The 25,992-nt window shown below is 31.2% G+C and overlaps 2 long non-coding RNA genes across 2 annotated transcripts; both read right to left on the reverse strand.

The window, feature by feature from the left end:
- Positions 1 to 7,336: 7,336 nt before the first annotated feature.
- Positions 7,337 to 8,052, reverse strand: LOC134248431 (uncharacterized). Its single transcript, XR_009988052.1, has 3 exons — positions 7,985 to 8,052; positions 7,642 to 7,694; positions 7,337 to 7,440 (listed from the first exon to the last, which is right to left on the reverse strand). It is a non-coding gene; the product is annotated as an uncharacterized LOC134248431 (long non-coding RNA).
- A 5,856-nt stretch (positions 8,053 to 13,908) lies between these two features.
- Positions 13,909 to 14,971, reverse strand: LOC134248432 (uncharacterized). The gene is made up of 3 exons (XR_009988053.1): positions 14,881 to 14,971; positions 14,258 to 14,362; positions 13,909 to 14,022 (listed from the first exon to the last, which is right to left on the reverse strand). It is a non-coding gene; the product is annotated as an uncharacterized LOC134248432 (long non-coding RNA).
- Between the last annotated feature and the right edge of the window lie 11,021 nt (positions 14,972 to 25,992).

Consider the following 25,992-nt stretch of genomic DNA (forward strand, 5'->3'; position numbering starts at 1 on the left):
GCTGATTTTCTCATTTTTTGGAATGACCTTGACCTTTGACCTTTACATGAATTTTAAGGTCAAAGGTAAATGAATCTTATGCAGTTGGTCCCATGTCTCTACGACTTCTTGTTTTGAAAATTTTTAATTATTTGTAAGATTCAATTACTTCCAGGGGCAATAACTCATTGAAGGGGTCAACGAATACTTTTGCAATGAATCATTGGAGTGTCTACTAAATTAGTTGAAGACATTAGAGAAGGTTTCATTTCTCTACGGTTCATGGTTTTGGAGGAATAGCGATAACAAGGTTTTTGGCAAAAGGGGCTATAACTTTAAAAAGGTTTAATGTTAAGGGACAAGAATGAAATCTTTTAAATAGTTTTAAGAGTACATATTAATGATGCATACACATTAACTATATGATGAAAGACAAAAGAGATACAAAAAGAGCTAAATTTCTCATTTTTGGAATGACCTTGACCTTTGACCTTTAAATGAATTTTAAGGTCAAAGGTCAATGAATCTTATGCAGTTAGTCTCATATCTCTACGACCTCTGGTTTTGAAAATTTTTAATTATTTGTAAAATTCAAAAAGTTTCAGGGGCAATAACTCTTTGAACGGGTCAATAAATACTTTCGCAATAAATCATTGGAATGTCTACTAAATTAGTTGAAGACAATAGTGAAGATTTCATTTCTCTACGGTTTATGGTTTCGGAGGAGTAGCGATAACAAGCTTTCTTGCGAAAGGGGTAATAACTCCGAAAGGGATCAAAGTTCATATACGCAGGGTCAACTGCGAAAATCTTTAATGAAGTACATTCTTATGGACTAAAAATCTTTTCGATAAATCTTGAAACTCAAAATCACACGGCGGAAAAATAATAAAAAATAATAATAAAAAAAAGAAACAGAAGAAAATCAATAGGTCTTTCCACAGAAAGGTGGAAAGACCTAAAAAACAGAAGAAAATCAATAGGTCTTTCCACAGAAAGGTGGAAAGACCTAATAAACAGAACAATTTCAATAGGTCTTTCCACAGAAAGGTGGAAAGACCTAATAATAAAAAAAAGAAACAGAAGAAAATCAATAGGTCTTTCCACAGAAAGGTGGAAAGACCTAATAATAAAAAAAAGAAACAGAAGAAAATCAATAGGTCTTTCCACAGAAAGGTGGAAAGACCTAATAATAAGAAACAGAGTAAAAACAATATGTTCCCAAACTCCGTTTGGGGAACATAATTAAGGAAAAAGTATCACAACTAGATACGATCTCGTTGCGAGCAACGACTGGGTCTTCCGTCCAATTCTTGATGAGATGAGATAAGATTTTGATTGCAATTTTCATTCTAAAATAATGATTTACCACAATCTGTAAAAAGACATTGAACATTAAAGACTTTAAGAAATCGGCCTTTTCCCCTAAGGGCCCCTAAGGATGTATTCGCTTTGACAAAAGAATTGACCAATAGGAGAGAACCATTTCCCGGAAAAAGTGACATTTAAAAAGTAATCTTTATTTGTTGTTTTCTACCATATATTTGTCTAAATTTTTCAAATACGTATTTAATACCTAAAATTAATTATTTACATTTTTACAATAAACCTCCAAAGTTGGCTGAAATACTATTTTGTCCGTTAAAGCGTTGATTTTTGCATGAATTTTGGCCTAGAAGTCCTTCAGGGCAGGCCTGCCCCTAAATAAAATTGTGATATTTTGATAGGTTGGGATGTAAGGAATAATTTAAGATAAGATTTTTTTAGGGGCACGCCTGCCCTAGGGTCGAAATTCACAAAAAACCTACAAAAAATAAGGAAATCTGATTTTTAATAATCTGCTTTAAATTTATACATTTAAACTTATAGTCAGACTAGCTCAGTTGATAAAGGCGCTGGCTTTTAACACTATGCACACAATCTTTTTAAAGTCGGGGGTTCGAATCCACCTGGTACCACACATTAAAGTTTTTAATTTTCGCCTTTTAAAAGACTATTTTATTTTTTATCAATTATCTATCTTTTATGCATGCCTATTCTTGATATTAGAAACTCTTAAGAGAGTTCAAATCGAAACAATCCAATGTACATGTACAGTTGTCAGTCAGGCGGAACAAACCTCAGTATAAGCACACTTTCTCCGAGGACAAGAATAACTCACTCTGTGTTACTCAAAACAGGTATTCTTGGCAGCATTGAGCTGTAATGAATTTCAATTGTATACATTCCTTAGAATTTAATCACATTGATTTTGGCCACATATATCAGTAATTGTACTCCCTTGGATTTCAGTTAGGCCTATATATATCCCCGGTAATTTGCACATATTAATGGCATGTTTTATTATATCCTAGACATGATAAAGAATTAATTTAATAGGCAGTAGACATTGTCATTATATGCACAATGAGAAGTAAAGAAAAGTATCAGCTATATTATTTTGAGATAACAAATCAGAAAATCAATGGAGGAGTTCCTCCTACTCACTGAAATAAAGATTTAGGGAAAACACATTATTATATGTATTGAGCCTAATGTCATTAATCGGGACGGAAATCGACAAGGTTTTTGTAGAGAAAAAACCAAGCCCGGTCCTATAGGTCAGATCCCTATTTATAATGAAGTGATCCTTTTAGGAATCGGCCCTTTTTATTTATATCATCTGATAGCTCTTAAGATTTTGAACATTTTTTGTTCAACAACTATTCAGAAATTCTTTTTCGTTTAAGAGATATTAGCAAAAGAAATATTTAGGGGCCAACCCATCAACTTCTTAATGGGGACGTTAAGCAAAAAATGAAAGGTTGCATATTGTTCAGAACATTATTTTGAACATCTTTTGTTTAATATTGCTTATCAAAATATTTTTCCCTTTCGAGATATAAAGCATCAAAGATTTAGCATTCTGGCCCCTCTTGGCCCCTAACTCGAGTGCCGAGCCCCTTTTTCGGGATCTCATCTTAAAGATCTTAAGATCTTGAACATTTTGTGTTCAACAACTTTTCAGATTTTTTTTCCGTTTTTGAGCTATTAGCAAAAGAAATATTTAAGGGCCAACCCTTAATCTCCTTAATGGGGACGCTTAGCAAAAAATGAAAGGTTGCATACTGTTCAGAACATCATTTTGAACAACTTTTGTTCAATATTGCTTATCAAAATATTTCTCCCTTTCTAGATATAAAGCATCAAAGATTTAGCATTCTGGCCCCTTGTGGCCCCTAATTATGTACCACACGACATAAAAACCATAATATATAGTTGTAAATGGTTGAGATAAACATCTTTGCTTCAGTAATGTATTACAAAATATTAACTGATAAAGAGTTATCGAATGTAGACTTTTGGCCCCTCTTGGCCCCTAATTTGATCACCCAGCCCCTTTTTCGGGATCTCATCTTAAAGATCTTAAGATTTTAAACATTTTTTGTTCAACAACTGTTCATAAATTCTATTTCGTTTTTGAACTGTTAGCAAAAGAAATATTTAGGGGCCAACCCTTCAACTCCTTAATGGGGACGTTTAGCAAAAAATGGAAGGTTGCATACTGTTCAGAACATTATTTTGAACAACTTTTGTTCAATATTACTAATCAAAATATTTTTCACTTTTGATATATAAAGCGTCAAAGATTTAGCATTCTGGCCCTTTGTGGCCCCTAATTATATAACATACGACAATAAAATTATAATATCCAGTTGTAGATTGTTAGGATTAACATTTTTGCTTATGTAATGTCTAACAAATTATTGACTGTTTAAGAGTTATCGAGAAAAGACTTCTAGCCCCTTTTGGCCCCTAATGTGATGAGTCAGCACTTTTTTCTTGACATCAAATGAAAGATCTTGCCATTCCCCATAAATATTGTTCAGTATGTTTTATCAAAATAAATACACTTTAAAAGATATGATACAAAATGTCTGGAAAATTCAATCACGATTCGTGTCCTAGATTTTGACCCCTACCGAGCTTCCATATTGGACCTCTCAGAAAAATTTTAAATCCAATGTGCAACTCGGCAATGTGTCTTCTATCATCGCTAAAAATTTCAGCTTTCTAGCTAATGTCGTTATTGAGTTTACTTATGGACAAGGAGACCCTCTGAAAATCACTGAAATGGCAATAACTTCCGACCGGAAGTGATTTTTTTAAAATTGAAATGGGGGTACAAACTTCAGATAGATACACATAATCTCTGAAAATTTGAACAAAATCGATCGAGCCATCTTCGAGAAATCTTCTGCACAAAAATTGTAAAGAAAAAAAAAGAATAATAAAAGTGAAGAAGAAACAATAGAATAATAGAAGGGTCTTCCGTTGGAGACGGAAGACCCTAATTACACAAAACAATAGCAGCTTAAATTTGTTTACAATACATGTAGCTCATTTCTGTTCCAACTGCTAGGTTTTATATTGCTCGATGATTGTAATATAACATATCCTCATTAAATCAACGTTACATTGGAATGCAAAACACTTCAATAGTGAGATTTTCAACTTTGCTTTAAAATATCAAAAATGAGCTCTGAAACATGCACATATAAAAGTCCTGTATAAACATATGTAAAAGTATATTTAACAATTTTTTAAGCCTTAATTACAATTCCATAACTCATAATTCATAAACTCTCTTACTTCAAATGGAAGGAAACAAATTAATATTTTACTCTTGCAATTCTCATTTATTTACTCTTGCAATATCAATTGTAATATTTATTAAAATCACAATCACCCCTTTTTTACTCAGAAATGTCTCTACCTCATTTGCCTATTCTATTTTTTACATCTATGACTCACTAAGCCACTGACAGAGAAGCCTCACTCGCCCACAAGCAACAGCAAAAGGATCGGTCAGAGACGCCACCTTTCTCTTACTTGGGTATCAAGATCTGCAACTTACTGCAAGCAAAGCTTTTTCAGACTACCCTTGATCATGATTGTCTTATTTTTTCCACAATAATGTCCATGCACTTATTATTTAAGTTAGACTTGTACATATATCTGATATATAAATCAAGATTAAAATGTATGTGATTGCAGACCGATAAATGTTTAAACAATAAAATACATAACAGTTTTAATCTGTAATCAATCATAAAAAAAACTTTCACTGTCAAAAATACAACACTAGGTATATTTTTCTTATCTAACATTGAATTTGTGCAAAACAGTAGCAACTCAGATATTTCATCTCTAATAGCCCATCTCTGTTCAATTAATAAATCCATAGGTTTGACTCTTTTAGATTCTTTATTTGTCCTAGTTCTTATTATGCTCTGCCCTTAGAGTGCTTTGATTTGAGAATGGCACTTTTGGTGTCCTGTTCTTTGAAGACATTCTCACATTCATCAGAACGCAACTTCAGCTTTCTAAATTCATAGATAGTATTATCTTTAGAATCATTTTTTGTACTATGAAGATCTAATCAATATTTAAATCTGCTTTTTCTTGCTTCTTCTTCTCTTCATGCCAAGAAGTTTTCAGCTCTGGAGAATCACACCTAGCTCCTTATTTCTACAATAAACATAAAAATAAATACCCATTTGCCTATATATACATATTATATGTGTGCTTCTAGATTTATGCAATTGCATATATTAAATAGTAAAAACAAAATCTGAGTTGATTTTAAAATTATCATTTGACCTAGAGGAAACACAGATCAATTTTGCTGAATTAAAAATTTACAGAAGACAACAAAAGATATGCCATTTTTTCAAATCTGGGTAATAAAGACAGATAATTATCTATAATTTCAGGCCAGCGAGCTACAGATTTCGAAGCATGTAAATTTGGGTCTAATGATTTTTTTCACTATCTTTTTTTTTGAGCATTTTACCTGCTTGACCTTGAACATATTGAGGTGCCATTTTCTCTGTTCCTCCACACTAATTCTTTCATTTAGCAGCAAGAAACTATGGATATGGTAAAAAGCTGTCATGAACAAAATATGAAAAATTAATAACAGGTGTGGCTCTCCATAGAAAGAATATACAAAAAAAGAGAAAAAATATACAAACAGGGTATACTTAGTACTAAGATGACTACAGCAAGAAGATAACATTTTACACAATGAAAAAAATTCTCTGTGTCATCTAGTTAAGTGAATTGCATAAAAAAAATATAATTAGGCCATATAAAATTGAAATGCTGGTTCTCAGGCCCGCGCGTATCCGTTTTGAGGTAGCCGCATTGCTAATTTTATTGTGTTTTTGATAAAATAAAAAGTTGGTATTGCGGAGACCAATCCGGAAAAAAAAAATTCTGCCTCATTTTTTTCGTAGTTTAGTATTCAAATATCACTTCTGGTAGCCATTTGCACGGAGATTTTGGCTACTTCGTTTGAAAATACATTCGAGGACATTACCTACAACGTTTACACGCTGTTAAGCAATGGATAAAACAGAAATCTTTACCAGAAATGGAAAGTATATATCTGTGATTAAAAATATTACCTTTATGTTAAAGAAAATTCGGAAATTAAAATTAAAAAAAAACCTCCCTCATCTACTTTATTGCCAATAAAATGAAAAATAAAATGCCGCCCTCCCACATCTGTTTTGGAGAAAATTGGCCTGAGAACCAAGGGATTAAATTTAGATAGCCTTATATGTACATAGATCAAATTTCTAGACGACAAAATATGATATGAAACATACATAATGGTACCGTAGTCCGAGCACATGGAATTTGAAGATTTACAAAGTTTAGGAAAATGCAAAGAAAAGCATTTACAGCATTTATCATATTAAGACACACATATATATAGTTTCACAGCAGCAAGTTGCAGAATTTGTGGAAGTACATGTAAATTGGGGACTGGCGACTTTTTGCCATCTTTTTTTTTTTTTTAGCAATTTACCAATGTATTTACCTGTTTGACCTTGAATATGTTGAGGTGTGCAGCCCTTTTCTTCGTGTTCCTCCACAATATTTTATTTAATGTAACAGAAAGATACTATGGATAAAAAAAATGTGAAAAATTAAAAGCAGGTTTGGCATCTCGTAGAAAATATATACAAACAGATGTATTTATATTATAGAGCAAATAGATAACATTCATACAATAATAAAATCCTCAAACTTTGTGATCTAGTACATATTATGATATGTATTATATTAAATTTAGAGACGACAAAACATGATATGAAATCCATGGGTGTACATACTCGGAACACATGGAATTTAAGAGTAAACTTAAATGCAACGGTTAGCATCTACAGCATTTAACATACAGTATAATATATTAACAACTTACACTGTAGATAGCAAGTTTTTAAAGTGGACAACAAATGCAAACTTCCAGGTGGCAATCTCATACACAATAAGTTGTTCAACAAATGATTAGTTCGTACCTCATACTGGGTAGCCAAATATCTGGTCAAGTCACTTTCAGGAAGAGAGCCTCAGCAAGTTCAATGTTGATCATTCCCATAGCTACTTCAAACTTTTCTTGCACAATTTCTGAAAGAAAAGATGTATCTTGCAGGGATTTTTATTCAAACTAGGAACAATTCTCATGAATGTAAAAATTTGAAAAGTTTATAGATGACCAACGAATACCAGACACAGAACAGAAAACTCGCTCGGGTCTTAAAATGGCTCAGGTGAGCTTAAATGAATCAATTCGTGTGATTTTATTGATCTTATCAGAAAAAATCTTACTGTTGTGTTAATCTTCATACTGCTTTTGTCATTTCTTGTGAGCATTTGGATTCCTGTAAATAATGCATGCATAATAATTAATTGTGCATCATAGAATGTGATAGCTATTTTTAATAATTCATGCTTACGTATTTAACGTACAAAAAATTATGTATAGCTCAGAATCCATTGCTATTGTATTCTTAGGATAAGGAAAATAAGAATATAAACCTCGTATTGTCTACTTGGTATATAGCATTTCAAGTTGTTGCAATATTTTTATACTCTTATGCATAAAGATACAAGTTAATAAAACATTGTTTGTTTATTTGTGATAATAGAAAATTTGAGCGGTATGTCTCACCATTTTCACAAGCTGTCTACATAGCCGGCGTTATGGGGAATCGTCTCAGGCACAGTCCACACTGCAACTATTAAAATAATCAAAATAAGTGCTCAATATATTCTTGAGTAGGCATTAAGGAATAAATTAACAATTTATTACATTGTACAACACTCTCTGTAAATGCTGAACAGAGGAACACTTAAGTGACAAAAATTCTGAAACCAATCCCAAACGTGAAAATTCGGGTTAAAATCCATCTTTAAATTAGATGGTTAAAAGTGATAAATAATTATTACAAAATGTAAATAGCGCTTGCCCAAACGTTTTTACTGCCAGGCATTTTATGTGTACAGCCCAGACTAAGGAACAATAACATTATCAGTACCAGAGGCAATTATTCATTCAAGGACACATGATAAAATTTTGTACATTGTTCCTACCGCTAAACGGGGTCGTAAATGTCTTCATCTTCTGTTAAAACATAAATTCCATCCAAAGTTTATCATGCTTCTCCTTTTCGAATAACTCTCTTTCGCCCCTTCCTCCCGTACAACATCATGATCAAGTTCAACATGGCTGCGTTGAACTCTCCAAAAAATTGAATTTCGGCGCGGTGTGTTGTTTTTAAATAAATTGCTTTTCGAGCCCGACTTCGATCCCGATGTAATTGTACTACAGTGGTAGTCGACAGAGAAAAAATAAGTTATATTCCACAGTTTTGAAAAATCTACATAAGGGTTAAATAAATAAAAATGAGAAATAAATAAATTAAAATGAATAGGATGCCTAGATATTTTTTTTTCAAAAATGTTTCAACATAAGTTTACATAAGGTATAAAGAATTATTTATGACATATTCAAAATACCAAAAATGTACTTAAACTTTAAGTATAAGCATATTTACTTTTACATGTTGATATTCTTAAACGGGACGTATAATTATCTCAATTAAACTATATTATTCTCGACTTATTTTGCATTAAATATGATTATACTTATTTGAAAACTTTATTTAATTATATCACAATATATCTCATGTAAAATGTACCGTTATACATTAATTAAATTCAATACAAGAAATTTACTGGAGTAAACGAATTTATCAAATTATATTAAACGCGACTTTTCATGCAGTGCCTGGGACTATAAAATACACAATTTTGAAAGACTCATGCTCATCATAACTATGTATTTATAGTTAGTTTATTTAATACCCAGAAGCAGAGAAGAAGATTTTCAAAAAGTAAATACATTTTCATTATATAACCAATGGTGCCCCGCCCTAATACCGGAACCTCTGAACATGGGGCGATAAAATTCACAATTTTGGAAGAGGCACTCTATATCATAACTATATATTTTTTTAGTATATTTAATCCTAGAAGCAGAGAAGAAGATTTTAAAAGAATAAATGCATTTTCACTATATGATCAATAGAACCCCGCCTTAAGGTTTCGTCAAAGGTCAACTTGTCTAAAAAATTTTTTTTACAATTGCTCCAAAACTATGTGTGGTATAAAGTCAAAATGTTTACAGTTTTTAAATATATCACTGATTAATAGATAGAAAGTATTACTTGATAACAAATATTTTTAAAAAGATATTTTTAGAGGAAAATTGTATCAGAAAATGTGCATATTTAGAAAAAAATGCACCTGCTTAATTCCATCCTTGTTGTGAAAACCAACATTGTAGAAATAATATATGTTAATCATTGAAGGGGAAGTTGGACGTGAATGGTCTCTGAAAGGCTGTTATTGAAAGCATGACATGTATAAAGAGAAAACCTCTTTAGAATCCGCCACTTGCAGTGTACTTTCACTTTCACGTCTTAACATTTGGACAAAATAAACAGGGAAAACAACTTTCCAGTGACTATCAAAGTCCAACTTGCCCTTCATTGATAAACATATTTTGTTTCTGCAATGATGGTTTTCACTAAAAGCACAGAATTAATTAGGTGTATTTTTTGGAAAATATGTGCATTTTAAGAAGAAATTTTCTCAATTAATATTATTCCAAGTATTTTTTTAATCAAGGGATACTTTCTTTCTGTTAATCAATCAAAAATTTATAAACTGTAAAAGTTTTAAATTTATACCTTACATAGTTTTGGGGCTATTGTAAAAATATTTTTTTGACATGTTGACCTTTGACGAAACCTTAATACCAGTAAACTCACAATTTTAGAAGAAGCACTGTTGCTTAACATAATTATTTACTTACATAGTTTATGTAATACCCTGGAGCAGAAAAGAAGGTTTTCAAAGAATTAATGCATTTTCACGATATAATCAATAGAGCCCATCCCTAACACCAGAACCCCTGACCCTGGGGCCATAAAATTCACAATTTTGGAAGACAAACTCTTGCTCAGCATAACTATGTGCTAGTTTATCTTATACCCAGAAACAGAGAAGAAGATTTTCCAAAAGTAAACGCATTTGCACTCTATAACCAATAGAGCCCCACCCTAACACTAGAAACCCTGACCCTGGGAGTGTTAAATTCACAATTTTGGAAGAGGCACTCTTGATCATCATAACTATGTACTAAATTAGTTAGTTTAGTTTAAAGTCTAGAAGCAGAGAAGAAATCATGCATTTCACTATAAAGAAGCAAGGGGCTTTTAAAAGGATTAAGTCATCATGTTAATCTTATAATGTTTTGTTACTTATACAACAATTAACAATTAACTTGACACAAAGTTATATACATTTGATTGTACCTATATATTTCTTTTGAAACAATTCAATTTTTAATTTTGGCTTTATAAATCAAAGGGGTTTAAATTACATAAAAAATATTATAATGACACATTTTAACAACAATATTTTCTCTCTCTAAAATGCTGGTCAAGTTGCTTTTCATGTTCATAATTTTAAGCAATGAAAAGTGACAAAAATATTTGATCTGTTGTTCTTTTTGAATATCTGATTATCCTGTAACAATGAAGTTCATGGAAGTCCCAATTTTTGTTTTTAAAAGGACTATTTTTGTGCAAAAATTCGGTTTAAAAATTTATTTGATGCCGTAAACCAACAAGCAAGAAATTTCTTTCTGTAAGTTTCATGACCCTATCTTATCCCCGTGCATTTGTATTTGAAAGTATATACACTGTAAAAAATAAGTGTTTTATAAATAAACACCATATTGCAACAGATAATAAACACTTCAACACGTTTAGAATTTAAACACCTCAAGAAGTGTTTAAGAAATAAACACGTTAGAATGTTTAAATTCTAAACACATGAGGTTTAATATTCAACACTTCAAAAACACAAAATGTTTAAAGATTAAACACTGAATAAACACTTAAAGTTTACTACATAAACACCGTGAGTGTTTAAAATTTAAACATTTCATGTTTAATTAATAAACATGTTCAACCTAAACATTTAAACACTTAAACATGTTTATTTGCTGCAACAGATAATAATCGCTTAAACATGTTTAAAGGTCAATTTTTAAACACTTCAACGTGTTTATTTTACAAAATAAATAAATACTTAAACGTGTTTATAAGTTTTCAACATTTTATTTGAAACAAATATAAATCAGTACAAAACACACTGCGGTTGATAATGAATATGTTGTACATAAAGCTATTTTAATTAATAATTGATTTAATGTTCATTGAGGGTTAAAACTTTATAAACAACTGAAACATTAAATAACACGTTTACCAACACATGGACACATTATTCAATTTTGGTTGAAAAAAATAGCATTCTCAAAATAAACTAGCATGAAGATGTAAAATCTGCATCTTTAAACTAAACTCCAATAAATTCGTGTCGGGAGGGCGGGGGAGGGTCTTTGAAATATGAAAAAAAAAAACATAATCGCTTAATAAAATGAAATGTTTTTCATCGGTAAAATTTAAACATTTTTAAAAAAAAAAAAGGTTAAATCATCCTTTACATCTTTTTTAATAAATAAAACAAGCAAAATGATGAATAAACTGAAAATGATATTTGTTGTCTTGATACAGCATGAATAATATGTACTTGTATTACACTAATAAATCTAGTTGTAAATGTTACAAGTTTATACTTTCACAAATATTGAGAGTTTTAACCAAATAAAGAAATTTTTCCAGTTTTGAATTGTAAAGGACCAATTCTTGCTACTAAACAAGAGTTGCCGGGTATCACTCACTCAATATCAATATCATATTCTAACCGAGTTAAACAGTCTAGCTCCTCTGGTTGCGGGTAAAATTCAGGTTCTTCTACAACGGATGATGATCTCCAGTTTTCCATTCTCCAAAATTGCATTCACCCCAAGTAGTTCTAATTTCTTCATATCCTGAAAGATGGATGAAAAAAATATTCACTATGCAAATTCAGATAATTATCTGTAAAAGAATAGATCCACATAAATATCGAAAAAAAATGCTTGTTATTGTTCACGCCAATTTAAATTATATTTTACATACTGAGAAACAAGTTTGGAATAAAAATCTGCAATTCAAATACCTGTAAATCATATATGTATAAGCGTACATGTAAAAAAAAAATAAAAAATAAATGTTCATGTACCTGTAGTAGCAACCCAACAGCAAAAATTATGAGAATGGAGGGGGGGGGGGGGCTACCTTGTCCCAAGGCATTTTCTATCATGTATCACACTCCCTCAAAAAAAGTAAAGTTTCCTTAAAGAATACATGTATGTGCACGGGCTGGAGATGAAATTATTGTTGGTAGATGCGCTAGCTGCAGATCTGTAGCGTAATAGTTTTATGTATTAGTTATGGTCAAAGGCAAATTCATAAAAACCATAACGCTACAGATCTGCAGCTAGTACATGTGCGAATGTGGTATTGTTGCATGTTAAGGAGCATAAATATTAGCAAGGGTAGGTTCCTAATTGGATTATTTTCATTTATCAGGAACCAATGGTGTGTGTGTGGGGAGGGGCTTTTTCTTTTAAGACTCACCTCTCACGGTTAAGTATGATCTTCGTTTATAGGATTCACAGTACCAGATGAATGTCCCTGCAAATTTTTAAATTAGATATCAAGACTACATAAGCATTTATTTGTCTACCTCTGCGCATGGCCGGATTGCACTCAGACGATTACTAACTATAGGAAACAATCCTGCATTTCATAAATGAAAAACATTTTAGATCTTTAATGTATTCAACATTCTTTTTGAAAAGATTTTACGTAAAGAAATTTATAAATATACCTTTTATTTCCTTGCTAGATATGGCGTTTCTTGTCAGTATGTGCGTGATTCTGCATCTTCTGCGTTCAAATGGCATGTTATGACATAATCAACTGCGTCATTTTCTATCATAACGTATTAAACACTGGTGTTTAATTTGCAATTTCAATATAAATGCCATGTGTTTAATTTATAAATATATATGATTAAGAAATGAACACCCGTGTTAAACACCGGTGATTAAAATAACAATTCAATTATAGAAAATATCATAATATTTGTTTCTATTTCCTCTTTAACAGTTTCTGAAAATTTTGAAATTTGGGCACAAAATTACTACCAATTAATGTTAATTGTGAATGCGTTTGGTATGATCTAAAGTCAATATATTGCCTTGCTATTCGTATTTTTTTCTGTGTCGATAAATATCTGATACTATGTGCGGAATTACATGGTAAATTAAGACATTGTAAAAATGACAAATTCATACAGCAAATACTAAGAAGCAACGCTTAATTTATTTTTTGATTTGATGCATATGAATATTACGTGTTTAAGACGGATGATTAAACACCCTACTTATTGAACACCAGTTTAAACATCAGTGTTTATATATAAAACGCAAGTGTTTTGTATTTAAACGTACTATGTTTAATTGTAAAACACGACTGTTTAAAAATTAAACACAACTTAAACATCATTTTTTACAGTGTAGTAAAGCGCTTGTGTTAGTACAGAGTAAAGAATAAGAACAATTAAATTTCTCAAAATATTTTAATGTTTCTTGCGCTTATTTCTGATGACAATAACACCGAAACAATCTGCAGTCAGGTGTTTGGTAACTCTTGCAGACTTTAATGCAGCTACCATCAATCATGCAACCTAAATTAATAAAAACATTTAATCTTGCGTTATTTTAATTTTTTATGTCTCCTTTAGGACGCTTATCCTTTACCTTTGACTATGAACACATATCTTCCATACTCATGGTTTTGAAGTAATCCGCATAGATTTTAAGACATTACCAATAGTTTCATGTTACACCAACATTCCATATACATGTAATAGCATTCAAGATTGGTTGACTTTTAAATACTATTGTATGCAAAATACTCACCGTTCCCAACTCTGCAGGTACACTGTCTATATGAGCAAGCTCTAACCTGGCCACTTGGGCAGTTTATTTTCCCAGAACATTGGCCATCATATTCACAACAGGAGGCTGCAACGAGAACTAATTTTAACATGATAAACAAAAGCTGGGTTATTATTTTCAAGACCACAAGCAAATTACGTCCATCCAAATGTTAACTATAAAGAATGCTAACCCATAATTCATGTTATTGACCAAACAATTTGCACACTACTTTATAACCTCCAACTTGTTGTAAAGTTATAAAAGTACAAAATGATTTATCTAAAGTCAATTAATCCTATGAGGGTAAAAACAATACGTCTCAATGAAGTCAGGAAATAATGTTTCATTGCGAATTCCCCATGCAGTTCAGAAATTCAGATTTTTTTCAACTACCAAAAGAAACTTCATTCACAAAATCCCAATCACTATTTGTTTTAATTTGTATTTAAACATACCTCTAAAAATCAACGTAATTTTTCTTGTTGATACGGATAGAACATTTTCAAAAAGCATTTTCTAGTATCATAGTATAAAACAATATTTATAAGGCTAAGAGTAATTATTAAAAATGATTTAGTGGCCCAAAAGATAACCAAACTTACCTGCAAGAAGCAGTGAAAAAAAGACTATGTATTTCACATGTACATTCATGGTCAATCTACTTTCGTCTCTGTTGCACTCTGTAATATAATATGTGTACACTTATGTATAAATTTGCTGATACACCTACACGCTCTTATTTGTTCTACTCCAACGTTTATAAATTTTAACAGATCTACTACCATTTAAATTCTTGATTGCACCAATATATCCAAGAACGTAAAACACATGTTACGTGCTTATTTTTCGTTGTCTATAATTCAAGTGACGTAGGTTTACGCGTTCAGTCACTAAATATAGCTTACGAGTATGCCGAGTTATAACTGCATATGACATATCGCCTGCTTGATGTCCTCTTCATCAACGCATTTTATGAAACATATGGAGATAACGAACAGTATTCATAATCAAAGTTCATATATCATGTATATGGTTTAAAAAATTGTAGAGAAAATAGACTGGCTTGCCTGTCTGATACCGGTATCCGATTTTGCTGTAACGGTAAAGGCATGCAATACCAGTCTATGGAGATGACGAACAGTGTATACAAGATCATGCAAAAGTCCTTTAAAAAATTTGATATTGAAGCAGAGTAAACACGAACCTTTAAAACATCAGAGGTGGAATCAGGTACCTTGAGAGAACGGTCTCACTCGCCGTGTGATCCTTCATCGGGAAACAACAGAAAAATGAGTCGACAACGAGTTCATGTGTGTACTGGCCTAGCTTTTAATCAGTATGAAAAACTTGAGTAAGGTCATTGTATCGACCATAAAACTTACGAAATGATGGCTTTAAACGAGACTGCTGATATTCTTGTTTCATAAACTTTCAGTCAATAATTTCCCTTGTTTTAAATTTTTTCATACGAAGAGCATTTCTTGAGTATAGATATAAACCCATATGCAGGTGATGAAGGTGTATCGTTGCATAAGGAAAGGGAGTTGATGATTGAAAAGTTGAAGCCATCACGTTTATCATAAGCTTGGTTGATAGAAATACCATTAACGTCAATTCCAAATAAAATTAATAGATTTCAAAAAAAAAAAAAATAGATAGCAAAAAAAGCATCATCTCTTACGTCATTTACAGTTAGTAAGTGCATATAAATGTGAAAAATATATTGGAAATATTTATAATATAATCTCTTCTACAAAATAAATATAAATAAAACAAATTTGAATGTCATTCTAAAATGTTAATTTTTAGGGGGCCAAAATTGGCTCTTATCATATATACTCCTTTCCGTTGGCAAAGTGCAAAGAGTTAAAGACATGTTCTTCCGATAGTTTTATGGCCAATGCAATGACCTAGTCAGGAAATACCATAATTATTTAGAGATGATAACTTTTTTCTTAATTTTTGTTAGTCAATTATTTACACGACGAGTTGACCGTGGATTGGATTTTTCCCCCCGTTTTCCACAATAATGACAAGGATAATACACGGGGGGACCGGTCGACAGGGGATTCTCACTCTCCATGTTTGAGAGGTCCGTGGGTGTTCCATTTCTATTTATTGGTGTTTAGTGGATTTTTAAGCTCGACATTTGTTCGCTTTATATATCATTTAATCTGTTGTATGTGTACTTTTAAAAGCGGGCTTCATATTTTAGCAGCTTTGGCCCAACAATGCGCTAAATAATGAATACCGCTCAGAATCAGTCATATACAATACAATGATCGGACATGTGTAGCGCTTTAATAATTCCATACCCAGAGATTACGCTAAATTTTGAAAACGCTGATGCAGTATTTTTGATTGTTGAAAAAAAGCTCACTACATTTCATTGCAGTAATTCATTAAAAAATTGTAAAATGTATCTTCTCAATTGGAAAAAAAAACTTAGTGCAATTTTAGAATAAGTTTTCTATCAAATATGACTATAACCCAGAAGAAATTACACCTTTTAAAATATATAAAATTCTCATTACAATATATTTCCACTTTTATTATTTCTTCAATAAGAAAAATAAATTTGGAAGTGGAATGTTCTTAACATCAAAATATGCTTTTTCAGTCTATAATAAATCTTTCTCTTGATACTGAGTAAGATCTAATAAATAAAACAAAGAACACAGTACTTAAAGAAACTTTTTTTATCATGGTATTTTTTAAATATAATATATGTAAATACATAGCCTAAAAATGTAATTTAAGGTAGTAGAGGAATTTTAATAAAGAAAGAAAAAAAAAACCTGTATGGCATTAAAATATTTCTCCAGTGTTAATTCTTCTTAAATTTGCTTAAAAAGACGAAGTGATTTGAACGAAATTATTGAAGTTAAATGTATTTTTTTTTGGGGGGGGGGGGGGGGGAATCAAATGGAAAACATCAAAAGCAAGATTTTCATAATATTTTTATTACTTTCTGTAAATGATAAGACACGAAGATATATATTTGTTTAAGCATTTGATCTGCCAATTTCCAAACTTAATCGGTACTTAAATCCTGATAAAACTAACTGCCTGAATTATATATACTGCACTTTATCTCAAAGAGATATATGAGAACTTGATATATTGAATATATTCGATGTTTCAAAGATGGACAATTTCTGTTTTATTTATATAAGCCTCTACCGACAGACAGGCAGGGTTGCCCTCATGTTAGATAAGCGTTAGAAATAAAATTGATTGACTATTGACCAACAACATAAAAAAAATACTTCAAACTTAAGTTTCTTTTACAAATAGTGTATATTACCTTGCAGAATCCAGCTCATCGGCTAATAGAATGGATGTCTTATATATAGCGAGAGAGAGAGAGAGAGAGAGAGAGAGAGAGAGAGATTACTGATTACTTTTAAATTATTAAATTTCATGCATCTCTCTCTCTCTCTCTCTCTCTCTCTCTCTAGCTATATATAAGACATCCATTCTCTATAAGCCGATGAGCTTGATTCTGCAAGGTAATATACACTATTTGTAAAAGAAACTTAAGTTTGAAGTACATCCATATATATATATATATATATATATATATATATATATATATATATATATATATATATATATATATATATATATATATATATATATATATATATATATATAATTTCAGTTTGGGGAGGGGTAGCCAAACTTTTTTGAATTGGGGCAATGTGCAGCAATATCCCTGCATACGTAGGTAATATATCTCTATTGCTTCGAAAAGCAAGAACATGTTCTACATATGAACTCTTTATAAAACGAATAAAATGGATGAATGTTTTAAAAACAAGTTGATGAAACAAGAATATCAGCAGACTCATTGAAAATTATCAGTTTGTATTCTATGGCCCATAAAATGACATTGTCAGAAAATACAATCATCGAGTCAAAGACTGACCCTTTTTTACTTAATGTTTAAGCCATTATTTATACACTGAATTGACGACAAATTTTTCTATTTTTCCGATCTCTACAAGGAGCACAAGGCGGGTGTGACCGGCTGGCAAAAGATGCTCACTCCACCATGTCACCTGATCCCACCTCTGATTTTTTTTATATAGGTCTGTGTCTGCACTGCTCCTCTTTTTTATTGCTTAATGGACTTTTGATCACCATTAATGTTAGTTATCTCCCTATGCTTTTTTAACTTCCAAAAATTCTTTGACAAGCAAGAAAATCATTGTACATTATTATTAAGGGGAAAAAGTATTTAATTGCTAGTTTTTTTAAAAAATAGTATTCTATATGTCGACAAAATTATTTGAGGGAGGATCGGGATAAAACATTTTAAATCGATATTTACCTTGTGTAAAATGCCTTGTTTCTAAAGAATATACCACGTTATCAAAACCTGCTAATTAAGAGATTGAACTTTGAGACAAGGTGCACTTTTATCAGTTTTCTAATTTGAAAAGAACGATCCAAAAAGCAAAGTATTATATAAATCTAGGTCAAAACAACACAAACATTTTCATCAACGTAACAACGTATTCCTATCACACCAAAAAAACTAGAGGAATTGTGAGCGATGAGCTCACCAAATGATACCCCGCGCTGCCATATAGCTATAATTGCAAAGTCCTAATATGCTGTGGCCGGGAAACCCAAAATATGTGTCAGATCAAAAAGTAAAATAGGAGGTGCACAATAGCAATATATATGTAATAAAGATTCTGTGAAAGTTTCATCAAATTCCATTCAGTGGTATGAGAGGAGTTGCGGATAAGAGATGGGTACCTCAAAGCGTAACAGACGGACGGACGTACAGAAGGACGGACGGAATTAACGATTATTATATACCCTCCCGCTTTTCAAGCTGGGGGTATAAAAAAGAAGCTTTTTCTATAGATATGTCGGTCATGTTCCATATTGTTTTATACATCCAAAGGGAGGATCAAGAAAACGAAGAGAAATAGATGTATAAAAACAAAAATAAACATTCAACTCTTTAGGAAGGGCATAAAACAAAGACCCTGGATAATTCATTGCAGCAAGAACAAGGTCATCAAAAAGACTTTAAAATTTACGAAATGCTGACTTTATACGAGATTGTTGAGATCTATGTTACGTCAACTTATCTGTAAGTAGACTGTCTCGATTATATACTACTCGGAATATGCTCTTGAATATCTAATAGGCTGAGTCGTTTTTTTTTTTTTAGATAATACTAGAATATATAACTCCATGAAAAGGACAGTTGACTACGGCAAAAAAATTAAGTTATCTCCTTATACAATTTAAAATTTGATTATTCGCCCTGAGTAAAGAGTAAAAGCTTTGATTGCGAAGCATAATCAATCTCTTCTGAACCCTGTTAAGAATATCAATTTGAATGAAATATGAGGATATAGAGAACAGTATTGAAACTCATAAAACAAAGGGAAATCTTTAACAAAAATATCTCCGAGAAGTCAAACATAAGAGGTACATGTACAAAAAGTTATGAGTAACGCTTCCCTGTCAATTGGTCACACCCAACAGTAGTATAATATACAATGGAAAAGACAAGTACAAACCTGGGATAATTTTGGATAAATTAGCCCTGAAGGAATTGAAATAATTAGTAACTTGCTAATAACTTCTGATTAAAAAAGAATTCTGAATTTCCACATGAAAATATATATTTCTATTGTTGTTTTTAAATGCATTAACACGTTTAAAATTAAAAACAGATAACTTTTTATGACGATTTTCTAAAAAACAAAAAAAATATTATAAAAAAAACCATTATATTAATAGATGTAGGTTGTCATAGAACACTTTAACACAGAGCACTTTGACACAGGATATATCTCAAATGGTCCTTTGGATTGGGCATTATATTTTATTTAGTATATTAACAGCCAATCATAATGATTAAAAACAAATCTTGTGGCGAAATTAGTTGAAATATTTCACTCTTTTTGAAAAGTTATCGCTAATCTTGTCCTAGGTGAGTTAAAAAGGGGGAGATGAATGTAATGCACATGCGCTGTATCTTATAAACCTACTGGTTCTCATCTTCAAAGTTTTTAAATAGCTGCGTTGTGCGTTTTCGTATTTTAAAACAAATTTAGGGCTTGAAAAAAATGAATTCAACATAGATTTTGAACTACGAATCTGTGTCTACAACCTTAAAAGATAAACCATTCAGTGCAACGTTGATCTTCAGTGATAACGGTCTCGTGAATATTACAAAGCCTGCCGCGAGGAAATCTTTGTGGCCGAAAAAAATATTTATTTCCCATGGCAAAGGTGAATTTTATTTCCATTGTCTGATAAAATCGAGGAAAAAATCTACAACCTCTCCCAGATTACAAAGGTATATGGCGCAATTAATCTGACTAATTTCTTGGAAGTCATATTTATAGTGTCCTGGCACATGAAAAAAGTCAATAGAAAAACTCATTAATACCAAAAACTGTGAATATCCGTTGTAGAGTCAACACTGCGCGAGTTAACTGTACAAAAAGGTTTTGAATTGAAGTACTTGACGAGACATCATGCACCGATTGTTACCTTTTTATCTGTTTGTTCTCGCTTCCTGGATAGATTACACCGAATCGGGAAGTGGTAAGTCCAGTTACTCATTATACATTGTTTGATGGTATATTCCCCCCAATACCAGCTTGTATGTGTTACGGATTGAAGATAGATGTAAGCTTAATTGAATAAAGACATTATAAATTATGTCATAGAAGAAATTATATATGTGAAATTAATATTCATATCAATAATTATTATAATTGCTTATTAATGATGCCATATTGTCCAAGCATAAAAAGATACATGTGTGTATAGGTCTATGTTACGAGTTAAATCTAGGTTTTATATCATGGTAAAGTAATTTTAATCATTCGTTACACTTTAGTCATGAAATACTGGTATAGAAATTGCGAACAGTAATCAAACTTTTAAAAAAAATCATTGAAAAAAAATACAAAACGGGAGCAGAGGAAACATTGACCTCTTACAGCGTCAGAGATGATGTCAGGTGCCATGGAGAAATACGCATCACCTGTTGACCGGTCACGCTCCCATGTTCTACTTGTCATGCTTGGGTAAAGTCGTTCATAATTCAGTATGCAGATGGTAGCCTAACAATATATCTGATTGAATTTATTGTTTGTTTCCCTCCCTTTCGAGAATTTTCCTTCATATCGTGAATGCAATCATTTCTCTGTGGAGAGCTGCAAATTTAAACCAATACTTCGCACCCAGAATCAACTAACAATAGAGAAATAATACCTGCTCATATACCGGAAGCTCAGTTTATACAATCTCATCCAATTTAAAACCCCATCTCCCCATCCCTCGTTTAGCTTCATTTCAACGGCGTAAAATCTGCAACTCCAGAACAAAGTTCTACCCACAGAGCAACGCGGAAGAAAAATGTTTGCATTAAATTTAATTTGCGACTTAAAGTAGTTTGTGTTAGCAGCAAAGGTCATTATTTCGATTGTACAGTTGCAAAATGGGTACCTAAAGAATTCAAGCACCCCATTTATTAAACTATTGTTAATTTCTTTAGTGTGTTAACAAATACAATTCATTTTTAAATCAAAATGCTAACTGACATATTTCATGCCAATTATTCGACCAATATTTACCATTTGAATTGCTTACAGATTTTTCCGTTTATTATTTTCCTCATAATGTCCAGTAGCACACAGCGCTTGCAACTGGTCTACATTAGATGGTCACTTCTCCATGGCACCTGATTCTAACCCTGATGTTTTATAGACGTTCGTTTTGCCGTTTTGGACTATTTCATAAAAAATGAACATTTTCCCGGAAATACACATGGAATTCAAATTCTTTACAAATTTTGTAATGCAAAGATTTATCTATTTTCAAACAGAAAAGAAATTTAAATTGAAAAAAAAATAGAATCACGGCATTATAAGCAGTACGTGAAAGTCATTTTATGGTGGCATATTTCTGCCCCTTGTGTGCAAGTTATTTTTCTATCAAATATGTTGACATGCAAGATAGATATGTTGACATGAAAGATAGTTATGTCAACATGCAACATAACTAAGTTGACATGCAAGAAAATTGCAATCAAATAAATATTATAAAAAAAATCTTCAAAAATCTCAAATATGGCCAACATGTGACATCAAAAATGCTAGATGCTACGTGCAACTTATTTATGTTAACATGCGAGATAAATATGTTGACATGCAACTTATTTATGTTGACATGCAACTTATTTATGTTGACATGCAACTTAGTTATGTTGACATGCGAGATAAATATGTCGACATGCAACTTATTTATATTGACATGCATCTTATTTATGTTAACATTCAAGATGAATATGTTGACATGCAACTTATTTATGTCGACATGCAACTTATAAGTTGCATGTCAACATATTCATCTCGCATGTCAACATAACTAAGTTACATGTCGACATGAATAAGTAGCATGTTTGATGTCACATGTGGGCCATATTTGAGATTTTTGAAGATTATTTTTTTATAATTTTTATTTGATTGCAATTTTCTTGCATGTCAACATATTTATGTTGCATGTTGACATAGCTATCTTGCATATCAACATATCTATCTTGCATGTCAACATATTTGATAGAAAAATAACTTGCACACAAGGGGCAGAAATATGTCACCATAAAATGACTTTCACGTACTGCTTATTTCAGAACAACTATGGATACGTCTGCTCAATGGTTACAGTATAGAATCCTACATAGAATCTTTCCAGTGAAATATTATTTGAAGAAAATAAGTATTTTATCTGATGATCATTGTACCTTTTGTAAACAGGATATAGAAATAATACAACATATATTTTTAAATTGTACACAAATTTCTTCATTATGGATTAATCTTAGCATGCACATATTTACAATACCTTTTAAAAGAATTGGATTTAACAAATGCAATATTATTTTAGGTAAAACGCCATTTTCTTATTATAATAGGGTGATAAATTTCATTATTTTATATACAAAGCAAAATATCTTTTCATGTTTAAAGCAGAATAAAATTTAACTCTTAAGTACAAAGTAGAAAAATGCATGTCAATTCAAAATTTTACAAGGAACAAGTTTGAAGTGTGAATGTGTGTGAATGTGAATAAAAACTTGTGTAACTTGACATGTTACTTCTTGAAATAAAAAAAAGGGGGAAAAATAAGATGCAAATATTTTTTTTATTTCAAATATTTGTTACATTGTTTTCATTCATCCACATTAACAAGTTGTTTCCTGGCAGTTGTTTAATAACTGTTATTAACATCAGTATGACTGTGTCATACATTTATACATCATGCTTCAATCGGAATACCTTGGGTAATATCAACTCAAAGATTCAAACGATTCAAGAATTCGTCGGTAAGTTTTGATTTGTAATCTTACGTAATGGTTATTATGTTAAATTTATAAAAATTTGGAAGGGACACGAAACAGATTTTAATAAAGAAATGCAGCAAGAACATGCAACGAAAGATAATTTAATATTTCATTTCCACCAATGGTGATATGAATTTAATAATAAATTTCCCCCCATCTAAATTAATTCCAGGGTCGTCGATTCTATTTATCGAAGCTGCGTTTTATACTCTGGACGTGATAAACTGCATTAAAGAATAACCCCTTTCAAGCATAAAATTCTCATAACACCAAAACTTGTCAGACACGCATTCTGATAATTTCACGCGTTAGGCAGTAGACAGATAAAAATGATTTATCAGTTAATGCTTAAACCTAGCTAATTTGTACATATTCAGGTTATCATTTTGTGAAATATATAAACCGACCTGTCTGAAATTATGGAATGACAAGTTAACTAAATGTCTAACGGAACTTTTTCTGCATATGATTCGCAATGTCGATACACTGTACTTATTCTTCTTCATAACTCATTTATCAGTTAAATTCATGATCTTTTATTTAACTTCGATAAATGATAAACGATATACGAGTACTTATATATATACATAACTACCGATGACCTTGGATGCTACACTAGAATCAGCAACAAGGTGTGTGATTGTCATTGACAAGCATCACTGCATTATCATTAAATAAATGTTTAAAAAAGAAGGATCTGATAAAACGTCAGCTTCAGGTGAAATATTTATCTAATCCTATATCTGATCACGTGGTAATGTAAAGTAGCACAGAGTCATGTTCATAACTATCAATCATATTATTTTTTTATTCTTTTGGCATGGAAAAGTTTGCGCTACTGTTTTCGTCTTTATATACTTATAAATTTATATATATTATTTCTGACCTGTAGAATTGAGATTTAAACAAACATATAAAAGTTCAGAGCCTTCCAGACAAGAAGTCACCACGTATTATATGTGCTAAAAAGTTACTTTTACATCAATCCATTGTTTGTTAGACTTCACGTTCTTCCAGAAATCATTAACTGATTTTTTCGTTTTTTTCTGTTAGAAATATCACTGAGAATATTGATCTGTTTTATTTTTTCAATTGACCCAATATTTTTTTTGATTTATAAGATATCAAAAGTTAAGTTTTATGAAGTAGATATGTTTTTCTAGTACTTGATTTTTATTCCTATATACAAATTATTAAAACAAGTAGAATTTTACCAGAGGTACATTTCTTAATCTCCTGTAAGTAAATTTCATTGATTTTAAACACAGAGTTCATTTGAGTTTTCATTCATCTTCATATTTCCTATTAATTTGTTTGAAGCTAGGCCTCATATAAGATATCTTTTATTGACTTTTCGGCATGTTCAGTCCTCGAATTTATTTAATCATGCAATTCCTCCCCTACATCCAAGGAAATGGTATTTATTTAGATGATTAGACATAAAAGAGGCACACTTATTGAGCGTCAATAACCAATATAATGTATCTTCTATGCAACCCCACACTGATATAATCCTATTTTATTATTCTAATAAACAAAATCGTATTTATGGTCCCATCCAAATCAATTTCTGCTGAAAATCTTTACAAAATACTGGCGTGGAGACAAAATTAATCTTTTGTGAAATTTACCTGCTGGGAATAAGAATCATGATGGCAGGAGAGAGTCAAATGTTAATCTGGACATACATTTTCATTTCAATATCTCCTGTATACACGGGAGGAGGTTTGTAATTATTATATAGAATTAATTTTTTAAATTTTTGGAAAAATTATTTTTCTTAGGATTTTTTTTTTCAATTTTCAATTTTTTAATCACGATTGCGGGGAGATTTGTAAAATTCACACCTCTGTTACTTTTATTAAAACTTAAATCGTGATATTTTTAAATTGATATTTTTTGTTCCATTATGAAAACCATACGGTAGATTTAATGAACTATATAGGGATAACGAACATAGTTCAAGATCAAAATTCCATTATACAAAACATGTATATATTTCATAGCAGAGCTAATTCAAACCTCGAAAACATCGGAAAGTTTTATCGAGTGCCATGAAAATCCCTGTCGACCGGTCACACCTACTGTGTGCATCATGTTCTAGACGAAAAAAAAAACACGAAAATATATCCGTCGTCAATTCAGTGTATAAATAATGTACTAATACTTCGAATGAAAAACGTCAGTCAGTATTTGACTCAATGATAAATCATATTTGCTGACAAGGTCATTGTATCGACCATAGAACTTACGAAATGATCACTTTAAACGAGACTACTGATATTCTTGTTTCACAAGTTGATTATCAATAATTAACCTCTTT

The sequence above is a fragment of the Saccostrea cucullata genome, unplaced genomic scaffold, assembly GCF_032062105.1.
Source record: "Saccostrea cucullata isolate Sc308-1 unplaced genomic scaffold, CSIRO_AGI_Scuc_v1 ctg9620, whole genome shotgun sequence".
Taxonomy (NCBI): domain Eukaryota; kingdom Metazoa; phylum Mollusca; class Bivalvia; order Ostreida; family Ostreidae; genus Saccostrea; species Saccostrea cuccullata.